This window comes from Phodopus roborovskii, unplaced genomic scaffold (genome assembly GCF_943737965.1).
Source record: "Phodopus roborovskii unplaced genomic scaffold, PHOROB, whole genome shotgun sequence".
In the NCBI taxonomy this organism is placed as follows: Eukaryota; Metazoa; Chordata; class Mammalia; order Rodentia; family Cricetidae; genus Phodopus; species Phodopus roborovskii.
Window position 1 is genome coordinate 3,826,194 of NW_026126459.1, and position 20,792 is coordinate 3,846,985.

General features: G+C 50.5%; 1 protein-coding gene across 1 annotated transcript in view; it reads left to right on the plus strand.

The window, feature by feature from the left end:
• The window catches only part of Micall1 (MICAL like 1), a 210,913-nt gene that overhangs the window by 90,853 nt on the left and 99,268 nt on the right, over positions 1–20,792 (plus strand). The window lies entirely within an intron of this gene.

The window sequence follows — 20,792 nt, forward strand, 5'->3', positions numbered from 1 at the left end:
AACTGTCTATAAATCCAAGATCTGACACCCTCACACAGACACACATGCAGGCAGAACACCAGTACACATGAAATAAAAATAAATTAATTTAATTAATTAAAAAAGAAGAGTGTTGTCAGGTGTACTCACAGGCTCTTAGGTGAGAGTGTGGTAAGTTACTGTCTACGTCTAATTTATACAGAGAGGAGAAAGTTAGGCACGGCAGCCAGTGCTTATAATCCCAGCACTCAGAAGGTTGAGGCAGGGGATTGCTTAGTTCTAAACCAGCCAGGGCTGTATGGTACAACCTTGTTTTAAATCAAAATGGAACAAAAAACTAAAATCAAAGGAAGCCCTAATTTGACCTCTAAGTTTGGAGGAAACCCAAAACTTAGGGGGAGAGCTGAGGCCAGGGAGGGAGGCTGACAGCTGAGATGATGAGAGACAATCCAACTCAAAAAGACCAGGCTGAGGACTCAGCCTCACAAGGCTCTGTCTCAGGGGGGCTGTAGCCTAGAACATGACAATCAGATGAACACTACTCAGTGCCATGAGGGCAAGGGTCAGAGTGGGAACTTGACAGACCATGGGAAAGAACTCTGCGGGAAGCAACATCTGGGTTGGGTTTTGAAGGATGTAGAGGAGTTGAGGAGGCTGACCAGAAAGTGGAGGAGCTGGTTTCCATATAGCACAGGTAGGCTGTGCCGGCTGTTGTGTTTGCCCTGATTGTCATCTGCAGCCAATCTGGGCTCCAGAGACTTGGTAGTGTGGGACCAAAGGTACGTCCCTATACTTCTATAGTGAGGTGAGACATGGGATTCAGTTTTCCAGCTCCCTCCTGGTTCCAGAACCTCAGTTCAACCCTTTTGGTTCCACTAGGTCTTCTCAGCACCTGGGTGCCATGTCTTCCTCTGTGGCTTAGACCTCTGTGGCTGCCTGCCTTGGGCTGGACTGGAAACCCCAGGGAAGATTTTGGGCTTCTATTAGTGACCAGTGGAGGGCACTGAGAGATTCTGAACACAGCAACAACTTTGAGTTCAAGATTCTCCCATGAGCTTGACAGAATTAATAAGTCTCTAAGGGAGCCAGGCAAAGGACACTGGGCAGCAGTTTGTTAGCTTAGTTACCAGCTCTGAGCATGATGGAGAGCTGAGATGTAGATTTGGATTTTCACAGTGTTAAAATCTCCCTTCAACCGGTATCATGTTTCCAAGGGAAAACCACAGCTTAAAGTGCAGGTGACTGGAGCAGCCAGCTCTTTTGAGCTGCTGTGAGCTGCCTCTTCAGAGCTATAGGGTGCAGTTTCTAAGTCAGAGGGTAGCTAGCCCTCCTTCTGTCCTGGTTTATCACTCGCTCCAGGGAGACCAAACAGATGGCAGCCAGGGTGGGCAAGCCCTCTCCTGCCTGTCTGGGACCCGACCTCCCAGGGCTGTGTGAGACCACTGGAGGACCACATACAGGAAGGGGCTAAGGGCAGGATGGGCTGGGCTGCACAAAGATAAAGACTACCCTTAGCTCATCTGTGGAACACATCAACCAGCTCTCAAGGAGTGGGCCATGCAGGGAATACAAAGTGAGGGGCTTGAAGACAGTGGCAGGGAGATCCACAGTAGACTCCCCATGCAACATACTCCAGACCACCCATGCCTCAACCTGCCTGTGATGAGATATGTCTCTAGGCCTTAGTGCGTCTGGCACTGCCCCTCTGTCCCTGTCTCTGGGAAATGCCCTGGTCTAAAGGGCTTGGATCCAATATGACCTTCAGTCTGCTTGATCTTCCTTACACTCAGTTATCAACCAGGGACAATACTTCGATTTTTTTTTTTTTTTTTTTTTTGCTTTTAGTATAATACTTTATTGTCATGTAGACTTTGTTTTTGTTTAGATTTTTAAAATATTATTTTATTATTTACTTACATGTATGTAGAGAGGGGCATCCATAGAGGGTGTATGGCTCTCTGGAGCTGGAGTTACAGGGAGTTGTGAGCTGCCCCACATGGGAGCTAAAAATTGAACTCAGGGCCTCTGAAAAGGAAGGAGGCACTTTTACCAACTGAGCCATCTCCCTAGCCCTTGTTTTATTTTTTAAGCAATATATCTGATAGAAGAGTCCATTAAAATAGTGAAAAAATTCAAATCTCTTACAACACAGATCCCAGAAAGATTAACATTTGACCTCATTTGATCTATCATCCTATCATTTTCTTTTCCACTCTTCCATGTGCTCGTGACTGGCATGTATCACCACACCCACACTGCACATCACACATGCTTTCTTAACTGCTTGTTGAAGGATAGGTGCTGAAATAAATCTTCATTCTCCATGATTTTGTGTGCTTCATTAAAACAGGGTGTTCTTTTACCTAATTACAATGTAATTATCAAATATCAGGAAATCAACGTTGCTGCCTTATAACCTACAGATCTCAGTTTTATTAACTGTCAGTTATCTTACTAACATCCTTTATAAACAGCACTGCTTGCTTCTTGTATGATGGTTGCAAGGGTTAAATGGATGCACTTCAATGTTGACATTATGGCTACCCTCCCTGTCCCCCTTATTCTTCCCCAGGGTCCCCACCACACCTATGGTATTCCAAGATCCAGAGAGGACTGTGGCCATGCCCATCTCCTCAGTAGGATAGCAAATTTCTGAGGGTAGAGAACGAAGGCCATTTCCCTCTGGGCTCCCCCAGCTTAGCACGAACCTCACATCTATGACCTTGATGAGTCTCCAGCCTTAGTCTTCAAGCCAACTCTGGCCCCTGGCCCCAGAATCTTCATTTCACAGGTTTCTTGGCTAGGTGGCTGCTCCTCATCTGGCTGCCACTTCCTCATGTGGGATGTGGGTAGCTTCTAGAGTTGCTTCTAGCCCCAAAATATCCATGTCCCAAACCTGTGTCACCATTCTGCCCCCAAACAAGCCCCCACCCCTTCCTTCTGCATCAATGACCCCACTGTTCTTGAATGATCCAGGCATGACACTTTTGAATTCATCACCCCCATGGCTGGTCATCAACCTCAACAGTTTTCCCTTTAAGCCAGTGTTCAAACCCACCAACTCCTTCCGAGCGAGGGCTCTGGTTCCCTCTTTCTTGGACTCTGTTTCAATCTGAAGTCTGGATACTTCTGTCCACTTTCTTAATGGCCAATCCCAGCAGAGCTCCAGGGGTTGTGCTGGGACCCTCCAAGAAACACACAGCAGTTTCCTGGTAGGAAGTGATTTAACATCCACCAGCTCCCCCTCCCAACCCCTTAGCAAGGAACCTTGCTGCACCCTGGAGGCTGGGGTCCAGGAGAGGCTGAGGACACTGGACACTGTGGTTAAACCTGAAGGAGGAAGGAGCCCTAAAGGGTGTGTGCAGGGCACCTCACTGAGCTTTGACCTTTCAAGAATGTCCTTGTCTCCCAAGCTCTATCTTGCCCACCATCACCCATCACTACTCATGCCCTCTGCTCACTCCCATTGGGCCCTGCCCTTAGTCAGACACAGGGTAAAGACCCAATGATACCACACACTGGCACCATCTACTTTGCACATACACACAAGGGGCAGCAGGTGCCATTCTTCCGGGATCTGGAGCTTGGCAGAGGACAGTGGAGCTGAGCCTTGAATGTGCAAGGTTCTATCTGAAGGCAGACTTGGGCAGGGGAAGTGGTATGCATGGATTTGGGAGGGGCTTGGAAGTGTTTAGGGGTCAAGCTGGGAGAGGAGAGGTAGCCAGACTTGGAGATAGTGAAGCTAGGCTGAGAAAAGCTTGTGGACTAAGGGACTTCAGATCAGAGATGTGTGGCCTCAGGGACCCTTCTTGCCATCCATAATTCCTGTCTTCTAAGTAATTCTTTTTTTTTTTTTTTTCCCTCACTTAGCTTTGTAGACCAGGCTGTCCTCAAACTCACAGAGATCGCCTGCCTCTGCCACCTGAGTGCTGGGATTAAAGGTGTGCACCACCACTGCCCAGCAGTTCCTGTCTTCTAAATGGGATCAGCTTCTCCAATCTGGGGTCTGGGAGAGCAAGAGTGTACCGGCTCAACACTTGGCCATTTTACACAGGGCCACAGAAGAAAGGACTTGGCCGGGATCATTGTGTATCTTTGGGAGAAGCCTGGTGGGCCATTTCCCTGAGTCTAGCAGGTTGGGTGACAGGTCTAGCCTCTGGGGATCCTGAGAAAGAGCCACAGTGCCCACAGGGCCTCGCCGAAGCAAACCAAGCTGTGCTGGCTCTGCCTCCCTGTGCTAAGGGGTGGAGTGGGGTGGGGGTGTCTGGCTCTGCCTCCATGTGCTAGGGGGTGGGGTGGGGTGAGATGGGGGTGTCTGCCCCGGGGGGACGGGAGGAACCGGGTGGCGGATTTGCGTTTCCACTTGATTTCCTCGATTGTTTTCCAAAGGTGGTAGCAGTATCCTGAGGGGCGGGGTGGAGGCGGAGAAGCCACCGGAAGGCGCCATAGCCCCACTGCTGCCTGCCTCCCATGTGACTTGGCTGACGACAGTACTGCGTGGAAAGGCCTAGAGGCTTCCGTCCTGGGCTGCTGGACAAGTGGGTGGCGTTGACCAAGGCACTGGGCCCTCACGGGCCGCGCCCCGCGTGATCCGTTGTCTCCAAGCAGGCTGCCCCACTTGGGTCGACCCTTTGATCCTGTGAGTTAAGAGTGATCGTGGTGGTGGCTGACTCCCAGTCTCAGTGTCATCCTGGGGGCCAGGTACCTAAAAAGACCTGGGGCGTGCATAGCTGCCTCTCTCCCCAGCGTCCTCTTCCTGCACCAACTGCTCCCTAAGCTCTCCCCATAGCCTGGGTCTTGGTGCTTGCCTCACCTGGACTCCCCATCCCAGCTGGGGTCTTTCTTGCCTTCTTGGGCTCCAGCTACACTCTGGTCACTGCCTCAGTGGTGGCCTTATTCTTTCCACTCCCCGCTGCTTCCTCTCACCCCCCCCCCCCAGGGTCTGCTCAGATACTGCCTGGTTGAGGGGTTGCCGACCAGTCCCAGCCCCCGCGTGTTGGGGAGAAGTGCCTGAGGTTGCAGGCAGGGAAGGGTTCTCTCTCTCCTAACCCTAGTTATAGTCCCTGAAATTCCTGTGAGGCTGGCCTCAAACTCACAGAGCTCCACCTGCCTCCACCTCCAGAGTGCTGGCATTAACGGTGTTCTCCACCACACCTGGCTGGCTCATTTATTTTTAGTAGGAACTAGGGTCCATTTATAGCAACATCAGGCTCTGTAACTAAATTTTAGTTAATAATTAAATAAATTATTTTTTTTGTAATGCTTGCTACATTCCAGGCCAGTCCCATCCCTGAAGGTTATCATTTTACAGGAACATCTATGAGAATGGCACCAATATGGTCTTTGTTCTGTGGATGAGAAAATAAAGAGCTGTTGAGGTCAGGGCTCTTGCTCACAGGCGTGCTTTGGTGAAAGAGTTTACATTAGAATGTAGACAAGGGACTCCTTCCTGCATGGTCCTCCCTCTCTGCCACTGTGAGTCCTCCCCTTTCCCCCTAACTTTGTCTTTCTGTCCCCCAGTCTTTCTGTCTGCCACTCTTCTGCCTCTGCCTCCCAGTGTTCTCTGTACAGCCTGTGGCAGGAGTCCGCCTGCTGGATTGGGTTGTGAATTGTACTCATGCCTGACCCCTTCCACTGTTTCCATCGGCAGCCTTCCCTGCACTGGGCTCTTCTCTTGACACCACCCTAAGGGCTTGAAGTGGCTCCTACAGAGAGATGAGGGTGCCAGGATCTGGGGCTGCCCAAGGGCCCACAGCATGTCACCTCCCTGAAGCCACCACCTGTGGTCTCAGGTTGCTGCTAATGCCCAGGCCTGGCCTGATTCCCCCTCAGCTGTGATTCTGCAAGCCCGGCCAAAAGACTCACTGAGTGATGATGACTTCAGCCGAGTGACCCCTCTCTGCCCTCTGAGGGATGAATTAATATCCCCTCCTCCCAAATAGCCACTCTCTCTGAAGCAGGGTCTCACTATATAGTTCTGGCTGTCCTGGAACTTACTTTGTAGATCAGGCTGGTCTCAAACCCAGACAGATCCCCTGCCTCTGCCTCCCGAGTGCTGGGATTAAAGGCGTGTGCCACAATACCTGGCTGAATTCTATTTTTTAATGTACTCACAAACCTGCTGAGTGGGTGTGGCTCTACTCATAGGAAAGTGAAGCTTCCAGAAGCCATTGACCAGCCTAGATTGATGGGAGACCCAGCACTAAAGCTCTGCTTTTGTGAGCCATTTGTAGCAACATGGAACTTGGGTGGTGGGTGTCCTTAGAAACAGTCCAAAGGAGGACTTCATGCTCTGTGGCCAAGGCATTGTAGGTGAGGTTTGTCCTCTAGAATTGCTGTTCAGGGGCCTGCCACCTACCTACCACCAGTGAGCTCACCTTATGCACCTAGTAGGTACAATCCCCACTCTTGGCACTTAGTAGGTATTACATAAGCACTAACTGCAAGGATTGGCTGATAGTGGGACAGGACCCAAGAAGGAGGGGCCTGTAGAAGTCCTCTCCAAAGGTGTAGCAAAGTCCTTTGAGGTTTCCAACTCCTATGCTTGAGACCTCCTGTGAAGTCTTTCTTACCCTTGGACAGCACAGACCACACCACCCCTGCTCCAAGCCTTGGTGGACCCCTGATATCTTCTCTTCCTTTAGCCTCCACAGCTGGGCTCCTGACCCTCATCTCCTTGGGTCTGTCTGCTCCTGTCCCATTGGCATCCTGCCCATTCCTGAGCTCAGCAACACATTCCTTCTCGGGGCCTTGGCATGTGTTGATCTTGCTGTCTAGAACATTCTCCTTGTAAATATTCTTCCCTTTCATTCAGAGTCTTATTCCAGTGTCACATTTTCAGTGGTGTCCCTCCCTCTCTTCCCTCTCCTCCACCTTTTTCTTGATGGGGTCTGCCACTTACTCTGTAGCCCAGGCTGGTCTAGAACTTGAAATCTTCCCACCTCAGCCTTGGAGTCACACCTGTGTCGATTCTGGTTCTCATTTGGCCTCCTCTTCCCCTCCCCCCCCCCGTTTTGCCCTCTCCCCTGCTTTAGTTTTCATCAAGCATCATGGTGCTAGCTCATAGGTTTGTTTATTGCCTATCTCTCACATGTGAACATTAGATTTGCAAGGGTGAAGTTAGTCCATTTGTCCATGGCTATAGCCCCTGAGCTGGACAAGGGTTGAGGACACAGTCAGGATTCCATCAATGTTTGAAGAAGGAGGGAGGGAGGAAGTGAAGGAAAGAGTGGTAAAGGAGGAAGAAGACAAAGAGAAAAGGGAGGAGGGGAGAGAAAGGAAAAGGACCTTCCCGTGTCCCTTGCCCAGTTATCACATGTGGCTTCTAGAGGCCAGGGCACCAAGACTATTACGTAGAAGGTGGGGTAAGAGGAAAAAGCTGGGCTGGGACTAAAGAAATTCAATTAGATTTAAAGAACTTTCTGTAAGACAAAAACAGTGCAAAGATGGGAGGTACTTTGTCAAGGAGAGGTAAGTTTCCCTGCAGCAAGAAGCCACACGGAAGCCCGACAGCCTGGGAACTGGGTGGACCAGCCATGGGACCTGAACCCAGAAGATGTAAGGAATCCGAAGTTGAGGCAGGTGAGGCCCTAGAACTTGAAGGCTCTCCTCATGGCTCATCCAGCCAGGCCTAGGCATGCAGAAGCCTGTTTGTGGCTCGTCCCCAAGCCAGAGGCTGCTGGAACTTTGGCCAAGCGGCCATGTTGGGAGTCTGGTCGTGACTCTACATAACAGGGTTGGGCGACAGGAAGTCCCACAGCTCTGGACCATAGGCCCCTCCAGCTCTTGCCTCTTCCCACCTCCCACAGTGGCCTCAGGCCCCTGTGCCCGCGCCCATGGGGTTAAATCTCTCCCTGTCTCTCTCTGCTCCAAGTTGTTTTCCAAGCAAGGCAGAGAATGGTTCTCTTGTTACCAACATGGCTTCTGGGCATTGGGTAATGCACTCCCTCTTCTCCCTGCCCCTTGTCACAAAGGGACCTTTTGTTCCTCTCCCGGCCCCTCTCGCTGGCTCTTCTCTGCCCCCCACCCACCCCAACCCCCTCCTCCCCACGCCTCCTGCCCTACTCTGCTGCACCCTTGGGCTGCAGGAGTGACCGTGGCCTGGCCGTGGTGCCCTCCCTCTCCGGGGGCGCCCTGGGAGGAGAAAGGACCTTGGCGGACCCGGCGGCCATTTTGAAAACTGCTCTCCTAGGCTGTCCGCGGCCTCTCTGAGGCCGCCAGCATCAGAGAAGCCACTCTGGGAGAGCCTAGGGCTCAAGTTGATGTCCTGTGACCCATTTTCTGCCTCCAGGCAGGAACGGGACCCTCCTCTCCTGAGCTTCCAGCCCCGGCTGTGTCTCCGCACTGAGACAGGACACCTTTTCAGTCCGCTATCTCAGTTCATCTACACAGCGGCCTCCTGAGGCGAGGAAATTGCTGTCCTGGGAAGTAGAGACCAGGCTCCAAGCGGATATATTTGTTGGTGTTAAGGCCTCGGTGTGCAGGTTCTGCGGTCGGGGCCAAGGCACAGGCGACTCCCAGCAGGCCCCTCTAGATAGAGCAGCACACACACTGGGTCTGGCCAAAGCCAAATTCCCCAGAATTTTGCAAAACGAAACAGAACGTGTCTGCGATGGGGTGCCAGGAAGCCAGCCAGACACTAAATGTCTGTTCTCTGGGAAGTTTTTGTCACTGTCCCCTCCCACAGCCACCCTGTGAAACAGGCAGGGAAGGACTGATGATATCACTTTTTAAATGAGGAAACTGAGTCACAGGGAAGCTCCACTGTCGGGTCTTGGCTCTCACCCCACTGACTCCAGTTCACTGTTCTGTCTTCCAGGGCCACTGCCTGCCTACACCCAAAGGACCCAGAGCCTAGAAGGAAATGGACAGAAACATTTAGGCAGATCACAGCCACCTGGCCATGTCTAGAATCCCAGAAGCCTTTACTCCAAGGGGGTTGGGCTCAGCCAGCCACCAGAACACTCAAGTGACTGTTCCTTGTCACCCACCCATGCCGACAGAGCACACTACACATTATCACACACTCAGGCTGGGGGTATGTGTGCTCATCTCTCTGTGCTCAGCTGGGCTTGCACCCTGGGGAGGCAGAGGAGGAGGCAGCCACAAACGAGGACTTGGTGGGAGGGTGGTGAGGGACAGTGGGAGAATGAGGAGAGGCCCTGAGTTGAACAACTCCCCCTGTGGCCCTCAAAGGGAGGAGACGAGTTTCAAACACTGCAAGTCAGGGTTCCTGGACACACTGAGGGCTCCTACTTCTGTCTGGAAGCTAAGAGCAAAGGCTTCCTGGAGGAGGTGACAGATTAGATTCAAGTGAAGGCTGAGGTAAGGGACATGGAGGAAATGCTTCTGTGGAGAGGCAGGGAGGAGATGGTGAATGGTGTGTGTGGGAGGGGCTCCATAGCCAATGTGTGCTGTAGTGGGGTGTGGCAGCAAAAGTGAGGGGTGGGCAGAGGTGAGTTGGCATGTGAGCCCAGAGGAGTAAGGGTGGCCCCTGAGAAGTCACATGGGTCCTGAGGGCAGGGGAAAACAATGATTTAGTTTGTGTTTATTTATTTAGGAGACAGAGTCTGTGTAGTCCTGGCTGCCCTGGAACTCTATAGAGACCAGGCTGGTCTCCAACTCACAGAGACCTGCCTGCCTCTGCCTAAGTACTGGGATTAAAGACATGGGCCACTAGCCCTAATTACTCACTGAGTTTATGGAGTCGGATTTACCTTGTGTTCTAGAAAAATCTCAGCCCTATTGGCTAGGTCTGTGCTCACCTGGCTTACTGTTGGGCCTCCAGCACCTAGCACAGTGCCCAGCTTCTGTCAAAGGTTTAAATCTGTGAGCAGTGCTGACAGCATCTATTGAGGCAATGGGTCTCTCTAGCTGTGACCCTGGGACCTCAGTCTCTTTATGTAAATAGGGTGGCAGGTACCTGCCTTGTGGGCAGTGGATAGAGAAACATGTCATCCTTACCTCCATGTCCTGTGTATGGCCAGCACCCTAGTGTGGGATGTTCCTTGGGGGAATATGGAGGCAGGGACCCTGATCAGAGGCAACAGAGATTATGACAATAGTGATGATCGCCAAGGCATAAGGTCTTCACACAGCACCCAAACAAGCCATGAAGAAGGAAGGGGTTGCTTTTCCTGTCACATCATCTGGGAAAATGACGCTCAAGTAGGAACTCTGATTTACCCAAGGTACCTCCACCTCTGAGTGGTGGGTGGAAATTCACTAGATGCCGCCTCTTACCATCATGAGGATAAGGATGGATGAGACTTGAAGGTACAGTTCAGACCAATGGGCCAGAAGGTGAGGGCAAACTCAGGACAGGGAAGGTATCAAGAACAGCCCACCCCCTCAATTTTCACCAGAGAGATCATTCCATTCATAGAAAGTCAGAAAGGTTTGAGTACCATGAGCTTGTATGTGAGTGAGGAGACGCTACGAAGTCTGGGGGAGGGGGCAGCTCTCACAGCTTGGGACTGGGAAAAGAGTGGGGCAAGGTGAAGCCCCACCATCGTAGCACAAGGCCAGGGAGATGCCTGGAAAGGTTGTCGATCCCCTGGGCATGGAGAGAGGAGGAGGATGCTGGTTTGCCCTACTGTCACGGGGATGGTGGTTACAGAGGTCAGGTGACCAGCAATGTGGCCTGGAAAAGACAGGAGAGATGGCTTCAGAGAGAAGGGCCTGGGCAGTGGACCGTCCCCAGAGCAGAGGTGGGCATATTTGGGAAAGAACCCTCGCTGATGGTATCTGGGGCAGCACCAGCTCCCTTGGGCACAGGAGGGGGATATAGGATCACAGTCTAGGAGCATTGTTCTCTACAGGGTGAGAGAAAGGAGGGATGGGGAAGGAGAGAGTGCAGGGGGGGAGGACCTGATTATGGAGGGACTTGGAGGGGGCAGGAGATCCCCAGCAGGCAGGAGAGCTGAGGAGGAGACTCTGGAAACAGGAGTCATTTGATGGTGGGAGAGGGGAGACTGGAGGCTCCGTTCAGTGGCCTTAATACTCTGCAGTTGGAATCTGGGTGCATAGAGCTTGGGGTGCCCTGAGAGCTGGCATCTCCAGGAGTTGCTGAGCTGCCTTTTTCCTTCTTGGTGTTGGCCATATTCCTGGTCTGGGAGCAATGAGCCTGTCCTATACCCTTGCCATTCTGGATGGTTTTGCAGAGGTGCCTCACCCAGTCCTCAGCGGCTGTACTCACTAGACTAGACAGCTCCAGAGGGGTTGGGTGGTCTCCCAGCACATCCCTTTGTGATGTGCAAAGCTGCAAAGCTGTTGCCTGCCACAACATGCTGCCAAAGCACACAGTAGGACTTGAAGCATGTTTGCCCTGTACTTGTCTGCTCTTGGCAGAGTTCAAAGCCCTGTCCCCCGCCTACTCATGAGGCCACCTTACCCAACACAATATTCCTGAGGGGGAGAGAACAGGGCCCCCTGCTGGTCTGCAGGGGAGGAGTATCTTTTTCCCTGCTATCCAAACCAGACATTTCACCTCCAGGGAATCTCCATGGGCCTCTAAGACTGCTCATACTTTTTGTCATAGACATCAGTCGTCATTGCTGCTCATTTCCCAGGACTGGAGCAATAGGACAAGGAGACCAGCCAGGGTGCGCAGGGCCAGGAAGGCCCAGGGCCTAGGGGATAGTTGTTGAGTTAACCTTGTTTCAACTTTTGCAGGTTCCCTTCATGAGGGGCTGCAGGGTCAGCATATGACAAACAGGACACACCTGCCACAACTGCCAGGCAGGGCTGCTTCCCAAAGGACACGGGCCAGCCCGGTCTCTGTGGTGACTTGGTTCCAGGGGAGGCTGTACTTGACAATACTCCACTAAAGAAAACATGTCTGTACAGACCTATGCCTGAAGGCGCCATTGCAATGTGGGTAATAACAAAAGCTGGCTGTGTCTTTAACATTTAGGAGCACAGGACGAGAACCCAAGGCAGATCACTTTCATGTAACAGAACACATTGTGGTGGTAAAAGCAACATTCATGCAGGATCTTAATAGTGTTGGGAAGTGTCTATGGTGTAAGCTCATGTGAAACCCCAGGACATAAGCAGATATATGCATTCAACAAGGGACAACAAGGTAAAAACCAACACTGAGCCCTGCATGAATCAACTGCATGCAGACGTGTAGAAAGAGAACAGGATGGGCTCCGAGGAAATGGGACAGGTGGGGAATGACTCAATTGGTAAAGTGCTTGCCATCTGAGGACCTGAGTTCAATTCCCAAAACCTACATGAGAAAGCCAGGCATGGTATCACATGCTTCTAATTCTCAACACTAGAGAACTGAATGCAGGTGGATCCCTCAGCTCATGAGCAGCCAGCCTAGGAAACTTGTCAGGTTCTAGGCCAGAAAGAATCCCTGTCTCAAAATAAGGTGGACCTTACCCTGGACTGGCACCCCAAATTTGTCCTCCATCCCCCACCTTGGGAAGGTAGGGAGGATGCACAAACCTGCTCACACACAGGAAACCTTTTTTCAGGATATAATAGAGGGCTGGAGAGGTGGCTCAGTGATTAAGTATTTGCTGCTCTTGCAGAGGACCAGAGTTTGATTTCCAGCACTTATGTTAGGATGCGCACAGCCGCCTGTTATTCCAGTTCTGAGGGATCTGATGCCTCTCTGACCTCTTTGGACACATGTACATGCATAAACACACATACACATAAATAAGAATCTTTTTTTAAAAAAAATAAAATCTGGAAAGAACAGATAAAACTCAAAACTTAATTATTCTTGGGATTGCAAAACTTAGTTTTTTATTTACTTACTTAATATTTTTTGAGGTAGGGTCCCATTATATAGCTCTGGCCAGGCTGGAACTGTATGTAGACCAGACTAGCCCTGACCTTTTGATAATCTTCCTGCCTCTGCCTCCTGAGTGGTAGGATTACAGTTGTATGTCACTATGCTCAGCTGAGTTTAATTTTGAATTACATTTTATTCTATTTGTGAGTGGGTGAGTGTGATTATGTTTGTGTATCTCACTCCTAGCCTGTGAGTACCTTGAGAGTGAGGAACATGTCCACATCTCCTTTGCCTCCCTGGCATTGGTCCCAGCCTGGCATATGGACTAGGAAGTCACAGGACCATGATCATGTTTTCTGACCATGGAAGTCATACCTCGGTTTCCCCAAGAACTGGGCATTACCAGATCAATTTTGAGAACCCTGCTGTCCAGAAGATGAACATGGGTCAGCCTGATTATATATGTGTGTGGTGTGTGCGTGCTAGATGAATCCCTGGTTGGCTCTCTCACTGTACCCTGGTCCCTGTCACATCCTGGTAGTCCGTGTGGTGGGGAACTGATATCTGTAGAACAGAAAGAGATGGAGGGTTGTATCTGGGGCCTTAGCAAAACAGACCTCACCAGAGAAGATGGCCTGGTGTCCCCACTATGTACAATGGCCTGATGGCAATTAAAGGCCAGCAGGGATCCTCCCTCCAAGAAGGATGGATGGGAAAGGGGAGGGATTTCCCTGGGGCTATGAATGCTTAGATGCTGCCACTGATGAGCTGAGCTATCCACAGCCCTGAGCACAATATGGTCATTAACCCCTGACCCTGGCCCCTACTTAGCCACTTCCTCTGCAGAAGGAGGGAGGGCAGGATTCCATCATGATGCTCTCTTTAGTGGGGTTTGGGGGTCACAGCTCTCTCTTTCTGTGGGCACCTCTGGAGCTTGGGCCTCAGGCTCTCTAGCTCCATAGCTACTTCAGGTTTGAGCAGAAGAGAGCATCTTACTCTTTGACACCCTCAGGAGCATTCATGGGGCCAAGTGCTTTAAGCCAGAGTAGTGTGAGAGGAAGGAATGGGAAAGTCTGAGACACAGTCAGGAAGAGTAGATAAAGGCTGCTCTTGTCCCCTCCCACGATGTGTTCAAAGACAAGCAGAGAACAAGCCTATTATGAAATGAGACATTGGGCCCTACTCAAACATTAGCACATTAACACTCCTAAATAAGTCTCAGCAACACAGATCCAGCCAGGCAGACATGTACACATCGTAGAAATGTGAGCCTGACTTAATACTTGGAATCTGTCAACACAATTCATCATTGAATGAATGAATTCAGGAGACAGTCCCACAGCCATCTCAGCCCTGGAGACACATTTCAGCAACTTCCCAGGATGAACTGTCTCAGCCCCACAGGGTGGGGGTGGGGAAGGAGCCTCCCAGCTAAGGGAGTCATTGCTGAAGCCAGCACAGTTTCCAAAGGGGCAAGAGACCCTTCAGGTCAGACACCTTGCACTTGCCACTCATCCAAGCATCTGTTCCTGTTGTATCTGAGCTCCTCGATAAGGCAGTTGGTCTATACAGTAAACTTCAGAACAAAACAAAGTGTGGGGAATGAAAAGCAGGGTGCACAATTGCCTACACAAAACCCAAAATAGTCCACAGGCAAATGGCTAGAAAATGAAATCTACCCAAGAGACACATCCACTGAAGCACTATAAAAGACTAACTGCTGGGCTGGTAAGATGGCTCAGCATGTAAAGGCTCCTGTGTCAGAGCCTGATGACCTGAGTTCAACCCCTGGAATCCCAATGGTAGAAGAAAAGAACAGACTCCCATGGTTTACCCTTCGACCTCCATATTTGGCCTGTGCGTGCATAGGTACATGTACACACACACACACACTGCAGTTTTAAAAAAAATTTGTGTGTGAATGTTTTGTTTATGAATATGCATCAAGCATGTGCCTGGTGCCCTCAAAGGCCAGAAGAGGGTGTTGGATTCCTTGGGACTGGAATTACAGATGTTTGTGAGTCACTATGAGGGTCCTGGAAATTGAACTCTCCTAACACTGAGCCACCCCTCAGGGTTTTTCATTTTTTGTTTTTTTAATTGCAAAGCCAGCCTTAGTGGCACACACCTACAATCTCAGCACTCAAGAGGCAGAAGTAGGTATTACAGACATGGCTCAGGGGTTAAGGGCACTAGCTGTGCCTCCAGAGGACCTGAGTATAATTCTCAGAACCCGTATGGGGGCTCACAACTGTTTATAACTTCAGTCTCAGGGATCCAATGCCCTCTTCTGGCCTCCATGGACATTGTACACACACACACACACACACACACACACACACACACACACACACACACACACGCAAAGCAAAACACCCATACACATACAATTAAAATGAAGGGGGGAAAAAGAGGCAGAATCATGGGGATTGTTGAAAGGTCTAGGATGCCTGGGTCTACATAGTTGACCCTTGGCCGGTCTGGTGGGATACATGGTGAGAGAATGTCTTTTTTTTTTTTTTTTTTTAAAGCACAAATCCAAACAACAAAACCATGAACTGTAGCGACAGTATTCATGAAATGTGAAAATATTATGCTGTAGCTGAAGAGATAGCTCAGTGGCTAAGAGCACTGGCTGTTCTTCCAGAGGATCCAGGTTCTATTCCCAGCAACCACATGGTAGCGCACACCTGTCTGTAACTCCAGTTCCAGGGGATCTGGCATCCTTACACCAATACACATAAAATAAAGTAATTTATTTTTTAGAAGAGAAAATATTATGCTAATGAAAGAAGCCAGCTACAAAAGGACACACATGAAATCATTCCAATTCTTTGAAATTCCACAACAGGTAAACCATGAGGCCTCGGGCAGAGGGGGCTGGGGAGAACTATGAAAAGAAGGCTAGGAAGTGGCTGTGAGTGGGTAAATGGTTTCTTGGGGGGATATGGTAAAATATTTTGGAATTAAACATTGGTAAAGCTTGTGTAACCCTGCAAAGGCCCTAACATCACTGGATGGATGCAGTAGACATTCAAGCTGGTGAATGATCTTCCTGCCTCAGCCTCCTGAGGATAGGATTACAGATGTGTGTCAGCTTGGATGGCTCTGAAAATTTTGACTTAAAAAAGTCTTCCACTCATAACACAATTAAAAATAATGAAAGATTTACAGTTACTGGAAAATTGCTTAGTGGTGTCTTTTAAAAATGAAAACCTTGGCCCAGCAGTGTGGCACTCGGGAGGCAGAGGCAGGCAGATCTCTGTGAATTTGAGATCAGCCTGGTCTACAGAGTGAATTCCAGAACAGCTAGGACTTCGCAGAGAAACCCTGTCTTGGAAAACAAAAAAACAAAACAAAAAAAGTGGAGAAGACAGACCCAAATCAATGTGCAGAAGCAGCTGTTAACACACAAGGAAAGTCAGGTGCCTGCTTCTTCCGGACATGTATCTACATTCAGTTCAAAACCATCCATCATGAGGATAGCAAGAGTCCCAGACACCATTCAGAGGAGTGGGGCCTTGCCTGCTGAGTACCCAGCCTTAGCCTAGGGTGACAGTTCAGGCCAGTGGGCTCCGGCCACACAGCTGGACCCTGAGATCAAGGGAGCACAAGGCTGCACCCAGAGGACACCACAGGACACTGACAAGGAGCTCTTCACTTCTGTCTTAGCCCTTCATTCTTGGAGCCTTCTTGTGTGGCTGCACTCACTTGAGCCTCCCAAGCTATATGCCACTCAAGGTTACAGCCTGAGAGAAGGCCCAAGGTCTTCTGGCTTCAGTCTGAGGCTCTTTCCAAAGGGAACCCCAGGCCAGAAGGGGTACCTAGCATCTACACTGCATAGGCAATAACTTCCCACTGGAATTTGGAAGAGGAAGGGGGTGAGGAGGGAAGGAAGAGGGAGACAAGGCACAGAGGGAGGGGCTGTATGAGACCTAGTCCTCAGAGTGGCCAGTAGGGTTGGGGAACAATCAGACACTGTCTTTCTATTCTCCACCCCCAGGCTGCCATGGCTTTCATCACTGACCTAATCCAGAGGGCAGAGTGCTGGGAGTGCAGGGGGCAGGGGCAGGTCAGGGGTCAGCTTTTGCATCCTGAGCTGGGCCAGTGGCTGAAGGGACTTCAGTCCCCTCTGAGGTATATATCCACTGCTGGCCTAGTCAGCTGACTGAAGGCAATGGCTGAGAAGAAAGGGTTGCCAAAGTGGTGGCATTATGACAGTTACTAATTTATCCAAACAGACCTGTTTGGCCATATGCTTGCCACCTTGCTAGGAGTTGGGGGATAGAGGGTGATTTGATTAGGCTAGGCTCCAGGCTCTGGGAGCTTACAATATGATAGAGAGCTGGTCAGTAAGAAAATGTATACATACAACCACAAACCGCCACATATGAACACACAGTGATCCTGCTGGCCTCCCGGGTTTATCTCCTGTCACCCTCCAAAAGGTATTGCTATAGACTTGTCACAGGGGTTCTCTGCTGGGGTCTCTGCCAGCTGCCTCCCCGTTGCCATCTCCAAAGTCTCTCCAGAGACAGAATGAATAGAGCCAGTCTCCTATTCCACCATGTTCATCTTGGAACTAGCCTATTTCCTCCCATTTTGTCTGCCATTCCCACTTTGTCTAAGAGCTTGTCAGCAGCAGGCTCCACTTGTCCCCTTCACTGTATGTCCTCTTGGCTAGACTTGGCAAGTGCTCAATAAATATTTATAAAATGAACTTAATAATAAGTGAATGGGTCAGACCCATCCCTGACTTCTTGACTCTCACAGAGACCTTCAAAAAAAAGAGTGAGGAACGTAAGCCCTGTGCTGGGTCACAGCAGCAGCCGAGAGGTACAGGGTCAGGCACAGCCTGGCATATAAATGACCAGCCTCATCCATGGTCCGCACCGTACACTGCAGACTTTCAGGCTCTACAGTCAGCCCTGAGTCAGCAGGCCCTGACACACCTCCCCCCCACCTCCCACCCTGTGATAGCTATTTTGGCACTCTTAAGTAGTACTGAAATTAGCCACCAGGGGGAAGCACTACCCCAGGAAAAGACTACATGAGTAGTGGGGAATGAATCTGATGCTCGGAATCACAGAGGTGTAATCTTGGCAGACCCAGGGCCTGCAACTTGCACATGGTCACAAGCTTAAAGCGGCATGGCAAATATAGAAGAGAGGTCAGTGTCTGCTTGGAGAGAACGGGGGACAGGGGACTTGTGCAAGGGGGAATGAACTGGAAGGCAGGGCTCAAGCTCATCAGAGGGCAACCTGAAATGAGGGGTTATCCTTACTGTGTTTTAAACCCCAGGAGTCCTGCTGCCCTTCCCTTGATGAAGGGCCGAGAAGTCTCTATGAGGTCCCTGCTGAATACTACACGTGGGGGCTCATCGTGCTCCCATGAGACATGTGTGGCCGTCTTCCAGTCCCTGTTCCCAGCTGTCTGTCTCTCCTGCCACATGGTTCTGAGGTCAGACAGTCTCCCCACAGCCTGCCTCTAGAAGCCTTTACCCTCCTCTCTTCCTCTGCTGGCACAGAACATTCCTGTAGTGTGTATAACCTCTTCCTCCAGGAAGCCTGCCTTGGTTAGAGCACTCCTCTAAACCCACACAGCATCCTGCTCTCCAGGGATGGCATTGGTACCCTGAACAGCCCTGTCTGCTGCATTCTGGGTCTCTGACATCTTTGGACAACACCCACAGAATTGTGCCAATGCAGCCTGCAGGACCCTTCTCCAGATTCTCTCTGTAGGTCTGAGAAGAGCTTAGGGATCTGAGCTCAGGATGCTTCCCACATGTACCACACACAGAAGCATGAGTACTGTAAGGTCCAATGGAGGCATGGTCAGCCCTGCCCTTTGAGGTGGTTGGGCTACATGGTTTTCTTGCAAAGCAACAATGAGACCTCTGTGTGATAGACCTCACAAAATACATTTACATTTCATTCCCTTTATCGGCTGCTGTGGGAGGATGATCACTCTGCAGGCACCCAAGGCCTGTAGAAAAATGGTAATTGCCTAAGGTCCCCAGTGAAATGGTGGCTTGGACTTATGCTATTCACCTGGGGGGCTGGAAAGGTGAATTTGATGCAAATTCTGGGTTGGAGGATGCTGTTCCACTGAGCCCACTTCAGTACCTAACAGTGGCCTGTGACTCTGGCATTACAGAGGAAACTGGGGACACTGCTGCTCTCCTGGTCACCTCTCCCTGGACATGTCCAGTCCTCTGGTTCTCCTGAGCCTGCCCCAAATGTCTCTCCTGGTCCCCCATAGAGAACCAAGTCAATTTCTACAAGCATTTTACCCCCAGCCAGATGTGTGCCAGTGACTTGCCCCAAATTCCCTGATATAAAATTGCAGAGCCTGGGTATGAACTAGGGTTGTGTGGGGGAGAGAAGCTGAGGAAGCCCTGGGTTGGATCTCCAGATTCACATCAGCTGGGCAAGCAGCACCAAGGACAACAAGGCAGGTGGACAGAACTTTAAGGCCATTCTCAGCTAGTGAACTTGGGCTACATGAGGTATTAACTCAAAACCAAAAACCACAGGCCACTCCTGCCACTGACCACATGTCTCAGAGTCCATTGTGCATTGCACAGGGTAGCTGCCAGGACTTGTTCCCCTCTCAGAGGTGAAGACGAACTAGGATTCTCTGACAGTGATCTGAGCTGCAGAGCAGGGGACACAGGGGGAGATGGTTGCCATGGTGGCATTCAATACATCTTCTGAGACAGTTCAGATCCTGCAGGTGATGGGAGGACCTCCAGAGGACATGTGGATAGTCATCTGCACCCCTGCGGGGTCTCTGTGAATACTGTGGCCAGCAGAGTGTCAATCCGGGAGAGGCACGATGGTAGTTTGGTTCAATATGACTCAGTGGCCAGTGCTGGTGCAGCCTTTAGAGTCTTCTCCTTGGGGATTTTATTTTGGGCATATATACACACAGCACAATTCAGTGAAAAAGTATCCTGGTGATAATTATTCAGCCATGTGCACATCAAAGCCTGAGACATGACTACACTGTAAAGTACAAGTGATATCTTCCATAAAGATGGGTTGTATAGATTAACTGAGAAAACAAGATCAAGATAAGGGTCTGGGGAAGTATCCAGTGTGGTTTCAGCCGTGCAGATAGTGCAAAGATCACCAAGCAATTAAACATGCCCATTGCCTGTCTTCTGGGCAAACGGATTATACATCTCTCCCTTAAAGTGACAACCCTGTGTGTTTAGCACCTCTGGCTCCCCTAGTGGTTATCTGGGAGAACAAGGACTTCATGCCTCCTAACGCACCCTCTAACATCTGGGTAAGGGCACTGGTCCCACTCTGCCTGAATGAGGTGGTTTCCAGCACTGTGGCCCTGGCAGGGCCATTTCCCCCCAGCGACCTTATTTGACATAATCGTTGGCAACAGGGGTCTGTGGATGTATGACATTGGCCTCCCCAACTGGGAGGTATTGATGGTGTTTGTTGAGCCTCAGGGCTATGGGGACTGTATCTTCAATAGGACTCCAGGGTCCAAAGGACTAAGAAGGGGGTTCGGTGTGAGGGATCTTTTGCCAAAATACTTCAGAAACATTTACTGAATGCTCACAGTATGTATGTGGGGAAACCGAGGTACGTGCAGGAAAGGCAAACCAAATCTGTCATTTAAAAGACCCCCGAGTATACCTCTCGTGGCTCCGAGTTTACCACAGATGTTCAAAGGACCCCAGACTGGCGGTAGGGGTTTCAGGACCAAGATCTGGATCTTACACCCACTGTAAGCATCTCTAAACAAAGTTACGCCCTCTCTCAGGAACTTAATTTCCTTGTGAGACTGAGACCTTAAGGGGACCTTCCAGCTCTGACGCTTTGTGGTAGATAGAGGAAACACAGGCTTTCCTTAGGAATCGGTACTGAAAACCTGAGAGCAAAGGTCTTGAGGTTTGCCATTCACTCAACTTCGTCGGCCCCAAGCTGCTTCCGTTGCCCCGGCAACTGCCGGGCCTGCTTGGTCCCGTGTGCCGCTAAGGAAGCCGGGAAGAGCCCTGCCCTCCCCAAGATGGCGACACAGCCAAGGGAGGGGTCCG